The sequence below is a fragment of the Amblyraja radiata genome, chromosome 6 (assembly GCF_010909765.2).
Source record: "Amblyraja radiata isolate CabotCenter1 chromosome 6, sAmbRad1.1.pri, whole genome shotgun sequence".
Classification (NCBI taxonomy): domain Eukaryota; kingdom Metazoa; phylum Chordata; class Chondrichthyes; order Rajiformes; family Rajidae; genus Amblyraja; species Amblyraja radiata.
The window spans coordinates 58,462,916-58,480,055 of NC_045961.1; the positions used below are offsets into that span (position 1 = coordinate 58,462,916).

The 17,140-nt window shown below is 40.9% G+C and overlaps 1 protein-coding gene and 1 long non-coding RNA gene across 2 annotated transcripts in view; both read right to left on the minus strand.

The window, feature by feature from the left end:
- gpc5 (glypican 5) overlaps nt 1-17,140 on the minus strand; it is a 650,538-nt gene that overhangs the window by 425,854 nt on the left and 207,544 nt on the right. The gene's annotated exons all lie outside the window — the stretch shown is intronic.
- Nucleotides 989-15,506, minus strand: LOC116974473. The gene is made up of 3 exons (XR_004412368.1): nt 15,495-15,506; nt 2,229-2,231; nt 989-1,085 (listed from the first exon to the last, which is right to left on the minus strand). It is a non-coding gene; the product is annotated as an uncharacterized LOC116974473 (long non-coding RNA).

Below are 17,140 nucleotides of genomic sequence, written 5' to 3' on the forward strand. Positions count from 1 at the left end.
GAGAGAGAGAGAGAGAGAGAGACACGCCTGGCAGGAGATTTCAATTAACCCCTTCAAGCCAGATGGTTTTTCATCCGAGTATGTGCTTAATATACGAATACCTATAAGTATGATATTCTGTTAATTAAAATTGGGTATTTCAATAGTAAATACCCACTTAGACCTAGTCAAGAAATGTAATCCTCTTAGAGGAAATTACTCAGTCTCACAGTCTTCGACACTGTATAATACAGGATTATTAATAAGCAAAAATTTGTTTCTTTTAATTTACATACAACATTTAAATAGTAAATACCTACTTAGTCCAACCTATAAGATGAACTACTTACAGTACATGTTCTGTGTTTTGTTTTCTGTGCATATAATATCCGGTTCTGGCCTGTTTTTGCTTTCCTATAATATTAGTTTGTAAGGGGCGGAGCTAAATGAGATTTTCACCTACGGAAGATCACACGAATTCTCCCACCAGTGGGTGGTTTCACACAATATACTCAAATACTGCTTTTTGTTATCATTTATGTCATTTAGCACTTTTTTTCGCTTTTTCTTCATAGGGCACATTTCTTTGGGATATACGATCAGAGTTCTGAAATTGGGGGCACCCACCCAACACCCAGAAGGTTGAGTTATTGTGTTGCATTATTTGAAACAAGGGAATCCATGTAAGCTATAATGCAAGACGACCCTCTGAAGAAAACTGGAGGAATTACTTTTTGTAGCTGGAATATTAGGGGCGCTAACGAGCCAATTAAAAGGGGTAAGGTTCTTGCCCAATTCATATCAATTAATGTTGATATAATATTTTTACAGGAAACACATCTTAAAGCTCAAGCTCTGACCATGCTGAAGGCTAATTGGATCGGTCAAACATATCACTCCTCCTATCTCTCCAAATCCAGAGGCACTGCAATTGTAATCCGTAAGGGTATAACATTTAAACATAAAAACACCATTGCAGACAAAGATGGTCGTTATGTCATAGTTTCTGGGGAGATATACTCTACCCCACTCACTAAGGTAAATATCTATGCTCCTAACTTTGACAACCCACAATTTTTCAATATAATCTTGAATATAATTTCAGACTCCACCAATTATCAGGCAAAACCTGATATCATCAGGGGGAGATTTCATTTGCATTCTGGATCAATACTTGGATAAATCTGCACAACAAAAGAGATATAATACAAAATCAAAATCCAGCGGACTCTTAAATACGTATATAAGAAATACAAATATAACAGACGTATGGTGGGTTGCAAACCCATCCGGAAGAGAATACTCCTTCCAAGACTTGTCAGCAGAAAAACCAGAGGATTTTTCGAAGACATGGACACCATTTGTTGATTATTACAAGGATAGTATGGTGCAACACAATTTTGGAGTTAAATCTAATTACGGTTGGGTGATGGGTGGGGAGGGATGCGAGGCAGGTATATCATCACCTTTTGTTTTTCTTTCTGTTTTTGTCTTTTTTTCTCTCTACGTCGTCCTTATTTCTTTTGCTTACTCACTCTTTGGCTACACCACTTTGGTAGTCTAGGGGTTCTATCCTTGCACATTTCACTTTTCCTCTCTCTTGCTTTTTCTTTCTTCTTTTCTCTCAACTATAGCTAAAATCAAAATTGAAGCTGTACAATAACTGTATTATGTCATATGCTGCTGGTTATATTTTTGTACATAAAAAAATAAAATAAATTAAAAAAAACCCCAAGCACCTGTCCGACGGATCAGAAACACACTTCAGGAGTAAGGTGTGGATTTGTCAATGACCACTGTCCGCAGAAGACTTCATGGACAGAAATACAGAAGCTACACTGCAAGATGCAAACCACTGGTTAGCCGCAAAAATAGGATGGCCTGGTTACAGTTTGTCAAGTACTTTAAAGAGCAACCACAGTTCTGGGAAAAGGTCATGTGGGCAGATGAGACAAAGATTAACTTATATCAGAGTGATGGCAAGAGCAAAGTATGGAGGAGAGAAGGAACTGTTCAAGATCCAAAGCATACCACCTCACCTGTGAAACACGGTGGTGGGGTGTTATAGCCTGGGCATGTATGGCTGCTGAAGGAACTGGCTCACTTATCTTCATTCATGATGCAACTGCTGATAGTAGTAGCATAATTAATTCTAAAGTGTATAGACATATCCTATCTGCTCGTTCAAATAAATGCCTCAAAACTCATTGGCCAGCGGTTCATTCTACAGCAAGGCAATGATCCCAAACATACTGCTAAAGCAACAAATGAGTTTTAAAAAGTTAAAAAATGGTAAATTTTTGAGTGGCCAAGTCAATCACCCGATCTGAATCCAATTGAGCATGTCTTTTATATGCTGAAAAGAAAACTGAAGGGGACTATCCCCCAAAACAAGCATAAGCTAAAGATGGCTGCAATACAGGCCTGGCAGAGCATCACCAAAGAAGACACCCAACAACTGGTGATGTCCATGAATTGCAGACTTCAAGCAGACATTGCATGCAAAGGATATGCAACACAATACTAAACATGAATACTTTCATTTACATGACATTGCTGTGTCCCAAACATTATGGTGCCCTGAAATGGGGGGGACTATGTATAAACACTGCTGCAATTTCTACATGGTGAAATCAAAATGTATAAAAATGGCCTATAATAAATTCTGACAATGTGCACTTTAACCACAAATCTCAAATTGTGGAGTACAGAGGCAAATAAATGAATGGTGGGTCTTTGTCCCAAACATTATGGAGGGCACTGTAAATTAATTATTTGAATCTTATTTCATTAATTTCTGAATCTGACATACAGTACCTGTTATTTGCATCAAAAAAATGTCAACTCCAATTCTGGGCTTTCATGTCTAAACAACCATTTAAAGTGATGGACTCAAATGTTCAACATCATTATTGCATTTGAAAAAAGAGATGAATTATCAGATTTGACTATGTAAAAGGGCACCGGAACAAAAAGGTCAACGGCAGGATAAATTTCAAAAGTGAGTCTTTCACTTACTTTTAGTCTTTTAATCAATTTCCAATTTGCATTGCTCAAAATATCATACCACCTAATCAAAATAAATGAGTTTTCTGATATTCTGCAACAGACAGTAAGTGTCAATGCTTGTCAAAACCAATTAGTTAGTTTCAGGAAGCATGTCGAATCAAAATCACTGTGATCTGCCACTGTGTGTTTACAGCTATGGCCACCCATTGAGACAAAAAAAGGTCTCAGTCTCAGATTGTTGTCTCAAGTTGCCTCTTCTCCGAGTCTTTAAAATTCAACTTATGTTTGCTTCCAAGACAGAGGAATCAAAATCATACTTCCCCTTTCCGTGCGCAGCAAATCTACATTGAATGGCTCGATCGTAATCATGTATTGTCTTTCTGCTGGCTGGTTAGCATGCAAAAAAAGCTTTTCAATGTACCTCGGTACACGTGGCAATAAACTAAACTAAACATTCATATCTCACCATTTTGGGTTTGCAGTCAGGTGTTCAGGTAAGTGGACTTGCACCTTTTTCACACCCCTCCCAAAATCTCTAAAATTTGCCCTACTTCATGGAACTTGGTCCTGGAATATGATTGCTTACACAAATTACTGGCAGGGGACAGATGCCTGGCAAGAAATGCTGACCGGAGAAATGGCATATTCTCTCCTGGTTTTCTGTTATAGGTTGAGGCTCATGTTACCATCAGGAAGAGTTGTAAAGGGCTTCAAATCAAATGGCTTGGTGGGGCTACTAGAGGCTGATATAATGTGTAATAGCAGGGTTATGGCACAAGCGCAGCAGGTCAGGTTTGGAAAATTGAACTAATATCATACATCAGTTATCACACATGCATAACTTACAGTAGCAGAGGCAGCTCTGTTAGATAGAGAAAGCACATTTTAATGATGCAATTCAAGGAGATGTAACATCTTTCACCTCTTCTCTTCAACCAAGGACATGAACCAGTTTTTTCCAGGTGACAGCGATTCACTTTCAATCTGCTCGAGGGTACAGCAGTAGTATACTATATTCAGTGTTCACAATGTGTTCACCTCTACACTGGGGATATTAAATGCAGATTCCATGATCACTTAACACTCCACCCCATTTTGATTTATCTATCTATGGGTGGCGCCAGCAAGTGGCTGCCTCGCCAACAGTCTGTCTGTCCTTTCTTCTTTGTTATTTTAAGTACGTGTTAAAGAGTATGTTTTAGTGTTCTTTTGTTTGTTTTATGTGGGGGGGGGGGGAGACTGGGGAAACGTTGACCCTGGTTAGAGACCGATTCAGGAGCTCCAAGCCGTGGAGAGTTTCAATCGTCCCAACTTCGAAGTTTCGATCACCTCGACACGAGGGCTTCGGATCGCCGGCTAATGGAGCTTTGATGGCCCCAATCGCAGGAGGATAAAGAGGGAGAAGATTGGACTGTATTACCTTCAATCACAGTGAGGAATGTGGGGAGCCGCTGTGGTGGATGTTTATATTAACTTTTATTTTATGTGGCTGTGTTACTTGTTGCTTTTCACTTAGTATGGCTGTATGTTAACTCAAATTTCATTGTACCTTAATTTGTACATGTGACAATAAACTGAACTTGAAACCTTGAAACCCTTGGGCTTCTGCGCTGTTACAATGAACCCCAATGCAGCTTGAGGAACACTGCCTCATCTTTCTTTGCAACCTTCTGGAATCAGTATTGAATACTCCAACATCTGGCAAGTCTCTATTTTTGTTAGGATCAGAACTGCCCATTTCTGCTGTAAGTCATCCATCAGTGTTAATGACTCCGTTTTTCTCTTTCCATTAGTGCAGCCTGACCTACTGGGTATGTAGCACAGCACAGCTATTAGCAATACATTACACATCTTGTCTGTGTAATTATCCTCTAACTGCCCTCATAAACGTTCAATCAACTCCTACAACTCATCCTCAAGGCAACCCTGAGCGCATGCCACAACATTCTTTACCCCTTTGTTCTATTCATCCATGCCATCCTCAGTGAAACTTAAAACTACCTTTTGTGCCACCATTTCCAAGCTCTGAAGACGGGTGTTCCACCTAAAAGGTGCATTCTATTTCTCTTTCTGCAGATGCTACCTGATATGCTAAATGTTTACAGCACTTTCTATTAATATTAGCCATTTTGAAAGTAGCTACCAGGCTTTAGGTTTAAGTTTAGTTTTACTCTTGTTATGTACGAGGTACAGTGAAAAGCTTTGTTTTGCGTGCTATCTAATCAGATCAGATGTAACTCTACATAAAGACAATCGAGGCAAACTCTATAGACAAAGTTCAAAGTCCTCAATAGGGTAAAGACGGTAAATTGGACAGTACCCAAGCTTATGGAAGGCTCATGGTCAAATAACTTGGAACTTCAGACTAAGTGAAATTGCATTTGATGGTTCTTAATGTCCCACAAGATTTAACAACTGCCATTTGTTGTATATTTCCTGGATCAAAATTGATACTAAATGATCTTTGCTTCATGCGTCTTCCTTGATATAACGATAAACATTATGCATTACTTTTACCAAATCTTATACAAATATATTTTGATTTTATAATATCAATTTGGTTGATTAAATTTTTATGCATTGATTTAATTATCTTATTAAATTATAATATTATATTATAATATAATTATATTATATTATATTATATTATATTATATTTAAAATTATAAATTTAAGTAATAAAAAATTATTACTGTACATAACACTTTATCATCTCATCAGATAAAAATTCACACCAGCTCATAAACTGACCTGGTTGTCTATTGGTGATGCGTTGGCTTCTAAAATGAATGAGATACTTTGAAAATTATAAAGCTTTTTCATCTGACATGGGATTAATTGTTTTATCAAGCGGATTTCACTCTTAGCAACATCATAAATTTTGTTTAAAAAGACTTGTCTTTATAAACAGGTTGGACGAGCATTAATGTATCCATTTGAAACAGTATTTCTGACATTTGCATTACAATTACACTACTCTTAGCAATCCTCAGTTCTGTTATTTTATTTATTTTGCTTCCAGAACTCATGTACTGTACAATATATAGACATACATATGCCTTTTCAAATGAGCTCTGCTTGTACTGGTCTTTGGTTCATGCGCGTTTCTTCTCACTGATTCTAGAACAGCTTATTGACTATCTTATACCAGACAATTTATCTTTCCTGACATCCTCTTTTCTCTCCCCCTCCACATCTGTCTCGTTTAAGTGATTAAGTACCTCTTGCAAATCTATTAGTCTTTACTTGCTTTCAGAATAGACTCTCTTCTGTAATTTTTATGAAGGTTGTACTCACATAATGTTGCCAACCATTTAAATAAATTTACCCAGCATAGTCTCTTTATGAGTTCAAAGCTGGTCAGCTAAATATTATTGAAATATTTATATTCATTCTCCACACGTCAAGACCCTACATAGTCGAATACCAGTTTGTTTTTAGATTTGCAAAGCTAAAGATCGAATTAAGATTCAAATTTGAGTTTGTTTCTGTCAAATACACCAGGTGCAATGAAAATCATTATTCACATGAAGCTCAGAATAAACAGTATCAAACAATAACTACACCAATAAGTACAATGATGAGCACAAAATAGTGATATGGGGCAAAATTGTACTGAAAACAAATCTGAAGTAATGCAAATTAAAAAAAAAAAATACAATAGAATAACCAAATGAGGTAGAATTAAGAGCAGAAAATATGGCAGCACCGGGAGGATGAAAAGAGGTGATTCGTTCAAGATTCTGATAGCAAAGGGGAAGAAGTTGTTCTTAAGTCTGGAGGTCTGAGCTTTCAATCTGTCTCTTCTCCAAGATGATTGAAGAGAGAAAAGGGAATGGCTAGGGAGACAAAGCATCCTTGACAATACTTCCAGCCTTCCTGATGCAAAGTATAGTGAAGATAGACTGGATAGAAGGAAGTGACATGCCTGTGATGGACTGGGCTGTGTTCACCACTCTCTGCAGGTTCAGGCAGTCGAGAGTAGACTAGGATATGATTATAACCATATTAGAATCCTGACCAGGAGTGATGCAACTTAATGAATCACTCAGTGGAAGTCAGAGTTGCAGAATCGTATAGCACAGCAACAGTCACTTCAGTCCACCATGTCCATGCCAACCATTTTGTTCATTCACTAATCCTATTTCTCCACATTCAAACTGTATGCAAGGAAGCAAACAAGCAAGTAAGCGAGCAGGGCAGGGAGCTGGCAAGCAAGCAGTGCAGGAAATAAGAAAGGAAGCTGGCAAGCAAGCAGGGCAGCAAGCAAGAAAGCAAGCAGAGCAGCACGCAAGCAGGGCAGGAAGCAGACAAGCAAATAAGAAAGCAGGACAGGAAGCAGAGTACCCCTTATTAATTGTGCCTCCTCAGTGATGACAAAGGAGTACAGCCAAGTGTAGACCCGGACCTTTTTGTCACTATTGTCCATCTTCAGAAATAAACCATATTACGTGAGTTTACTCTACTAAGAGTGTCAGCGTAGGTATTGTCAACCTGGTGTCTTGACCAACACCACACTATAAAATGCTTAGCTCTCAGAATTCCGTTAAATTTAAATTTCCTCTCAATTTAAACCTATGCCCTCTTGTTTTTGATACTCCCACAATGGGAAAAGATATTGGCCATCTATCCTTTCCACAATTTTATATATTTCTATCAGTTCACTCCTCAGCCTCCTTTGCACAGCCTATCTAATCTCTCCATGTAATTAATGACCTCCAATCTAAGCAACATCCCGGTAAATCTCCCGTGCACTCTTTTCAATACAATCATATCCCTCCCATGATGCAATGACCAGAGGTGCACACAATATTCAAGCATGGGATAACCAGTGTTTTGCAAAGTTGCAACATAATTTCCCAATGCTGATATTCCATGATTCAGTTACTGAAGGCAATCAATATTCATACCACTGGGTAGTGAATATTGATTTCTCTAACTTCAAGTAACCCTCTCTCTCTGTCCCTCACCATGTTAGTTTCACTGTCATCCTGTTGAGTTTCACTGTCTATATAACACATTATCACTTAGCCTACAGACAACAATGGACCATTTTGGGAACCACCTTTCTTTGATCATTGTTACTTTTTGCATCTCTTTCATTCATTTGTTCTGTGTCTCGCTATATCACTATCTGTATCACTTGTTTCCCTTTCCCATGACTCTCAGACTGAAGAAGAGTCTCGACCTAAATTGTCAACTATTCCTCCAGAGATGCTGCCTGACCCATTGAGTTACTCCAGCTTTTTGTATCTCTCTTCTGTTCAAACCACCATCTGCCATTCCTTCCTCCACTTACTTTTTCGAACAGTTTCCCTACTACTGAAATAAGGCTCAATAGTCTGTGGTTTCCTGTCTTATTCATACTGCCCTTCTTGAATATTGGAATAACTTTAGTTATCCTCCAATCTTCCAATATCTCACCGGCAATTAATGAGCTTGTCCCACTTAGACAACTTTTTAGGTGACGGCAGTTGCCACATGGTCAGCACATGGTCGACTAGAATGAAGCCGCCATGAAGAGTAGAGAGATTTCTCGTGTCATGGGTGTAGATCAGAAACTCATGTTATGAGTCATACTTTGTAGTCACACCCACTAGTTTAACAGAAAGCCTCCCTGCCCTTTCTCTCTCACTTTTAGAGTAACATGCTAAGATGAAGTTACCTATGCTGTAAGGTTAATAAAGTCTTTGGATCTTAATCAGTGTGTGAGTTAAGTTATTCCAGCAGCAGAAGCACAACATGGTGTCAGAGTGTATGGACTCACTCATTGCTTAATTATATTGCTTTTATTTTAGTTTGTTATTTTCTCCGGTATTTATTACTATGGTTTCTGCTCTCAGAAAACCAGAGATCCTGGTGTTTGGCGAGGACCTCGCAGAATGGTGGGGCGTATTTGAAGAGGATTTTTCAATTTACATTGAAGCGGCTCACCCTACTGCTGCTCCCGGTGTTCGAGCATCAATTCTTCTTAATCTAGCAGGCACAGAAGCTGCTCGACGTGCCAGAAGATTTAATTATGACCCAGCTAGATTTGACCCGGCTGGTGTCCAGATCATTCCTGCTGAATCTATCTGAGACCCTGACTGCCTACTACGCAAATTCCGACAGTTATGTGAGTTACGTACTAACTTGGCCATGGAGAGGCATTTGTTCTTTTCCTGAAGCCAGAGGCAGGGAGAACCTGTGGAGATGTTTGTCAGTGCATTGAAGCTCATTGCCAATCGGCGCGATTTCAGGGATATATGTGATAGCCTAGTCCGTGACCGTTTGGTCTATGATGTTTGCAATGATAAATTACGCAACCAATTACTGCGAGATGCTGAGCTTACTCTAGAGACTGCTGAAATCCGCTGTCGCATTGCTGAAATGGCTGACACTCATACAAAGGTTTTCGGACACTCTGCTGATCGTGAAATTAATGTTGCCGTATGTCTTATCAAATCTCTCGCCGTTCTCCTCAAGTGCCCGACAACCCTATTGTGAGATCAATAGACAATTGTTTTAACAGTGGGGGTTCACATGCTGCTGTTCGTGACCGTTGCCCTGCATATGGAAAAATATGTAGATTTTGCAACAAAATAAATCATTTCTTCAGATGCTGTCGTTCACGTACCTACAGAGTTCAAACAAGGCAATCTGTTAATTCACTTGCCCATGAGAACTTGTTCTCAGAATGCTCTCAACAAGCTCCCATGGATTTGCAGGCTGTTGGCAAAGGTTTTAACTTCGATGTACATTCCTTGTCTGATAGAAACATAGAAACATAGAAAATAGGTGCAGGAGTAGGCCATTCGGCCCTTCGAGCCTGCACCGCCATTCAATATGATCATGGCTGATCATCCAACTCAGTATCCTGTACCTGATTTAATGCATAACCAACTAGACCCCAAGGTCATTTTGCTCGTCAATGGCAAGAACCCTTATTTGAAAGTGGACACTGGCGGTAATGTGATTTGTCTAGCTGTGTTTAAAAAGTTACGAAAAACTAAGACTGCCACTCCTACGGCTGCCTCCCTTCTCCCATTTGCAGAAGGTCCAGTGCACCCTATCGGTCAAGTTGAGTTACGCTGCTGTCTTAACTCACGTGTCCACAACCTGAGTTTCTATGTTGTTCATGAGGATATGCCGTCTTTGCTGGGTGCCAATGCATGTCAAGACATGGGACTTGTCTCTTTCTGCCCTTCTGTTTGTCATCTGACTACAGCCTGTGACTTTAACCAACAAATCCTGACACAATACAAAACTTTGTTTGACGACAAGCTGGGCAGGTTGCCTGTTAGATACACGATTACCATTGACCCTGAGGTCATTTCAGTTGTTCGTCCAGCTCATAAGATTCCCCATGCTATGCAGGACCGTGCTCAAAGTGAACTCCACAGAATGGTGTCTCTAGGTGTGATTGCTCCCGTCGCTGACCCCTCGGATTGGGGTTCCACCATGGTCGTGGCAAAGAAGAAGAATAAAGATGAAATAAGGATTTATATCAATCCTAAGATCGCGCCAAGGCCATCAACCTCAAGCTAAATCCTTAGAAATGCAAATTCAGGGTAAGTGAGGTGAAATACATAGGCCATGCATTTACTAAAGACGGCCTAAAACTGATCCGGTGAAAACCAGTGCTATCAACGAGCTCCCAGCACCCACAGACGTGCTCGGTCTGCAGAGATTCCTTGGCATGGTTAACTTCTTGAGCAAATATATTCTGGACTTCAGTGAAATATCAGCCCCGTTGCACCAGCTTACACACAAAGACACTGCTTGGACCTGGCAAGAGCAACAGCAGAGGGCGTTCGACACTCTTAAGCAGCAGATGTCTTGTGCTCCTACTCTCGCTTATTTTGATCCTAAACGACCGGTCACACTGACTTGTGACGCTTCACAACACGGACTGGGCGCAGCATGTCTTCCAAATGACAGTAGCTGCCAATTCAGCCTTTCGTTGCCGTCCATGATGAGCTAGTGCTGCAGGATGGCATTATTTTAAAAGGACACAAGGCTGTGGTCCCTGATTTGCTGCACAGCAAGTATTTTAACGCTGTCCACGCAGGGCACCCAGGCGCTGAAGCTACCGTCCTACAGGCAAGAAGCATGTTTTACTGGCCTGGCATGGCCGAATACATCATCAAGAATGTGGTGTCCTGTGCAGTGTGCGTACTCCTGTGGTCTACAGTGGCAACTGATATATTTGAGTGGCATGGCAAGCAGTACCTGGTACTTGTCGATTCATTTTCTGGATGGTTTGACGTTGATTTTCTTAGCAGCCCCATTTGTCGCGGGGTAGTTTCGAAGCTTGCTCGCCATTTTGCAGACCACGGAGCTCCGTGCATACTGTTACCTGATAACGGCAGTCAATTTACCAACCAACACTTCAAGGAGTTTGCTGCACGCTGGGGTTTTCGCCACATCACCAGCAGCCCTGAATATCTACAGTCGAATGGACTAGTTGAGTGGGCTGCCAAGAGTGCCAAACAGCTCATGGAACGTTCGTACAGAGCTAATTCTGACATGTTCCTGGATCTACACAACTTACGCATGAATTTGGTACAACTTCAAGCTTCTCCCACTACTGGGAGAACTAGTTGAAGTTGAACTAGGATAGCAGATAAAAGGAAAACAGTTCTGTTTGTGAGGGGAAAATGTTTTGAAATATTGGCATATGCTGCTCATACAGTATGTGTGCCCCACTCATGCAACACTTTCTCCATTTAAGCTGCATATCCACATCTCAGCCCTGCAGCATTGGAATTTATGATACAGATATGTAAATATTTTGGTGTCAATTCCAGCCTCTGCCCCTCTTTTGGAGATAGAAACATAGAAAATAGGTGCAGGAGTAGGCCATTCGGCCCTTCGAGCCAGCACCGCCATTCAATGGCTGATCATCCAACTCAGTATCCTGTACTCAGGATAGTACTCAGTACTCAGGGTCATCCAACTCAGTATCCTGTACAGAACCTTTTCTCTCCATACCCCCTGATCCCTTTAGCTACAAGGGCCACATCTAACTCCCTCTTAAATATAGCCAATGAACTGGCCTCAACTACCTTCTGTGGCAGAGAGTTCCAGAGATTCACCACTCTCTGTGTGAAAAATGTTTTTCTCATCTCGGTCCTAAAGGATTTCCCTTTTATCCTTAAACGTTGACCTCTTGTCCTGGACTTCCCCAACATCGGGAACAATCTTCCTGCATCTAGCCTGTCCAACCCCTTAAGAATTTTGTAAGTTTTTATAAGATCCCCCCTCAATCTTCTAAATTCTAGCGAGTACAAGCCAAGTCTATCCAGTCTTTCTTCATATGAAAGTCCTGACATCCCAGGAATCAGTCTGGTGAACCTTCTCTGTACTCCCTCTATGGCAAGAATGTCTTTCCTCAGATTTGGAGACCAAAACTGTACGCAATACTCCAGGTGTGGTCTCACCAAGACCCTGTACAACTGCAGCAGAACCTCCCTGCTCCTATACTCAAATCCTTTTGCTATGAATGCTAACATACCATTCGCTTTCTTCACTGCCTGCTGCACCTGCATGCCTACTTTCAATGACTGGTGTACCATGACACCCAGGTCTCGTTGCATCTCCCCTTTTCCTAATCGGCCACCATTTAGATAATAGTCTACTTTCCTGTTTTTGCCACCAAAGTGGATCACCTCACATTTATCCACATTATACTGCATCTGCCATGCATTTACCCACTCACCCAGCCTATCCAAGTCACCTTGCAGCCTCCTAGCATCCTCCTCACAGCTAACACTGCCCCCCAGCTTCATGTCATCCGCAAACTTGGAGATGTTGCATTCAATTCCCTCGTCCAAATCATTAATATATATTGTAAATAGCTGGGGTCCCAGCACTGAGCCTTGCGGTACCCAAATAGTCACTGCCCGCCATTCTGAAAAGGTCCCGTTTACTCCTACTCTTTGCTTCCTGTTTGCCAGCCAGTTCTCTATCCACATCAATACTGAACCCCCAATACCATGTGCTTCAAGTTTGTATGCTAATCTCTTATGTGGGACCTTGTCGAAAGCCTTCTGAAAGTCCAGATATAACACATCTACTGGTTCTCCCTTATCCACTCTACTAGTTACATCCTCGGAAAATTCTATAAGATTCGTAAGACATGATTTACCTTTCGTAAATCCATGCTGACTTTGTCCAATGATTTCACCACTTTCTAAATGTGCTGCTATCCCATCTTTAATAACTGACTCTAGCAGTTTCCCCACTACCGATGTTAGACTAACTGGTCTGTAATTCCCCGTTTTCTCTCTTCCTACCTTTTTAAAAAGTGGGGTTACATTAGCTACCCTCCAATCCTCAGGAACTACTCCAGAATCTAAGGAGTTTTTGAAAAATTATCACTAATGCATCCACTATATCTGAGGCACTGAGACATTAAGTTACAGTCCCAGACTATCCTCACTGAAGGGAAAAATCTATTCACTTTTACTGTTTCAATCAATCACCTTCAGTCCACTTCCCCCACTTACTATAATTACTGCTAAGAGAAATGGGTCTTCCTTGACCAACTTCTATAATTCAGCATACCTCAACCAATTTATTTTGTTACAAGAGAGCCAACTCTACCCAAGCATTTTTATTTGTGGCTTAAGCTTTTGGAGCCATGCTAACAACCTTATACATTTCTTCTGCACTCAAAAGCAATCATATCCTACCAATGGAATGGTTGTCATTGCCGTAGAGATGACTTTGTGATCTAACCTGTTGATTCTGCATTTACCTGCCTGCTTGTAGACTTTATGGCTTGACTAATAAAGGCAAATGGAAAAAAGGAACTGCAGGTGCTGATTTTTTTAAATGACGGATAGTGCTGAGGTAACTCAGTGGAGTTAATCCAGTGCTTCATGTATACCAGATGCCTTCTTAACCGGCTTAACAGCCACTCCTCTAACTGAAAGTATCTCGGAAGATGAACACCAAGAGCCCTCTGTTCCAATACATTGTTCACTTTCCAAAGATAGGCTCAAAATGCTGGAGTAACTCAGTGGGACAGGCAGCATCTCTGGAGAGAAGGAATGGGTGACGTTTCAGGTCGAGACCATGCTTCAGACCGTCAGACAGTCTGAAAAGGTCTCGACCCGAAACGTCACCCATTCTTTCTCTCCAGAGATGCTGCCTGTCCCGCTGAGTTACTCCAGCATTTTGTGTCTACCTTCGATTTAAACCAGCATCTCCAGCTCTATCCTACACATTTTGTTCACTTTCCAAATATTTGTTGTGTATTCCCTTGCCTTGTTTTACCTCTTTTTAATCTATTTCTTAGTATTGAATTTCCATATTGAATTCCATTAGTGAATCTTTACTTGCCTGAGCAGCCGATTGAAATATTCTTCGCCTTGCTATTAACCATGGCCAATTTTAATACAATCAATAAATGGCTTAATTATGTCCCTGTGGGTTGAAATCATTGACAATATTTCATTAGAAAAGGAAGATGCCAACATTATACTCTGCAAAACTACACCATGTACATTCTTTCAGTCACTAAAACTCAGTCTGAATGAATCACACAAGCATCACCATGAAGACACAGTACAGTACCAATACTGGTACAGGGAATAATGATCTTTCTTTATTGAGTACAGCTCAAGGTTCACACGCAAGCAATCTTCCACTGCCTGTGCCCGAAAGTGTTCAGTAATTAAAATAAATCCATATGTGCACACTGTTCACTGTTGTCTACTCAGACCAGTAGGGCATGAATATCCCTATCCTTTATAAGGACAGCCTTTATCATGATATGAACATAGCTGCAAATGTTAAATTGTGGGACATCATGCAGCCATCCTGCTACCATGTTTCCTGGCATCCACGTGAAACTAAATTGTTGGTAAGCATTGGGCAGAAGGTTTTTCCTGGGGAACATCAACTTCCCGGACATATCACATCAGGTTGCAGTTCTCCTGCAGCTGCACAGTGCTGCTAAAAAGCAAACATTAGAATTGCAATGGAAAATGCCGTTGTCTTCTTGAAAATTTAATTCCAATGCTTTCAACAGTTCAAGGGATTCAGCTGCACTGATATTACTCTATTCCGTGAGCAGCACAATCTAACTATAGTTTAAGGAGCTCAGAGATCTGTACATCTGTGAGGAGAGTGACAATGACTATTTGGCAAAGTCCCTACTGAACTACAATTGTTTTTTCTACCAATAAAGCAAGGGAGGCGGTAACATCAATAGCAAAAGGATGGATCCTTCGTGGAGAAATAATTCTTGTTATATCTAAGATAGACACAAAATGCTGGAGTAACTCCGAGGGACAGGCAGCATCTCTGGAGAGAAGGAATGTGTGACATTTCGCATCAAGGCCCTTCTTCAGACTATATCTATATGACCAACGGCAGCAAAAATAAACTTCTTTCTGCAGACACCTGACCACCATCATCATTCTGCCAAAATCAGAGAAGAGGGCCCAGATTATGTTGTAATCTTTCACATCCTACTTTGCAGATCTACATTGGTTGAAGAATGAATGATCCCTGACTAAATACCAAAAAGGATTATTGCAGAGTATGTGTAGCCGACTATGAAACACTGACCTCCACATAAAATGTACTTTTGTCAGATCATCTCTTCATAATCAGAATCCAAATCCTGATCCCTTTCGACAGCTGCTCAAGATCTAGGGGATTTTCAGTAGTATAAATACAGTGGTGATGAATAATACACATAACAGCAATTAAAACAGATTGGAATTCGCTGAGTAGTGATCTGCAGTGAGGCACTAACATTTCAAGCCAATCGAGTCCACAATTATTCAGAAATAAGATATCCCCGCAGAGACTCCAATAGAAGCTCATTTTCACCCAATGCACTGATTAACTAATTTAAGAGGCACAATGGGGCAACAACTATTGATTGTTAGCAGTAGAAACACTGAGTTTCACTTGGCTTTGATCTGATCAATGTAACGTCACACTTCCCTGCATAAACTGTCATGTTTCATGAAAACTTTCTCACCTAATTCTCTTCTTTACATTGCTCTGAATAATGTGAGGATTCCTGAAGTAGTGCCTCTATCTCATATGCCAACCTGCCTCATATTCAAAATAGATAGACATAAAATGCTGGAGTAACTCAGCGGGACAGGCAGCATTTCCGGACTGAAGAAGTGTCTCGACCTGCAACGTCACCCATTCCTTCTGTCCAGAGAAGTTGCCCATCCCGCTGAGTTACTCCAGCATTTTGTGTCTATTTTCGGTTTAAACCAGCAGTTCCTTCCTACTCATATTCAAAATACCTCACTGAGGAGTCCATCCACACCGATGGCCATAACAGCTAATGAGAGAGCAGATCAAGTTGAGAAAAGGAACTGTGAGATAGGAAATAACAGAATCAAGGGTTTGGCACAGTCATGATCAGAATGATTGAGCAGCAAGGCACTTGTCTTTAGCTGTATCCTTGAAGTGGGGTGGGGGAGGGGGGGGGGGACTTTTGAAGACTATTAATTGAAAATTGAGAATTCAACATTTGGACCATTGGGTTGTAACCAACCTTTTGGGTAATTAATTTTAGTTTCCCCTACCTCAGATAATGGTGGGGGCTTGACCATAGAGATATTTAAAGGCAAATCTTTCATTTGTAAATGATCAGGATATAATGGGCGGCACGGTGGCGTAGCGGTAGAAACCTGGGTTCGATCCTGACTACAGGTGCTTGTGTACGTACGGAGTTTGTATGTTCTCCCCGTGATCTGCGTGGGTTTTCTCTGAGATTTTCGGTTTCCTCCCACACTCCAAAGATGTACAGGTTTGTAGGTTAATTTGCTTGGTATAAATGTAAATTGTCCCCAGTATGTAGGGTAGAGTTAATATGCCGTTGATCGGTGCGGATTCGGTGTGCCGAAGGGCCTGTTTCCACGCTGTATCACTAAACTAAACTAAACCAAAGTAAACTGAACTAAACTATCTATGTTACTAAAAGTCTGATCTTGACCGCTTTTGGCTCACTGTGCTGTGATTTCCGAGAGAACGCCGCCACCTACGGCCATCATTTTTGGCCATCTCGCTCAGAGCCCCTCTCCGCCTTCCTGGATCAGAGGATTTTTCCCATCGATGAAAAATCAGAGAGATATTAATGTTTTTTTTTTAAGTTGCCATTCTCTCTGCTGCCCCTGCTGGTGGGGGGGGG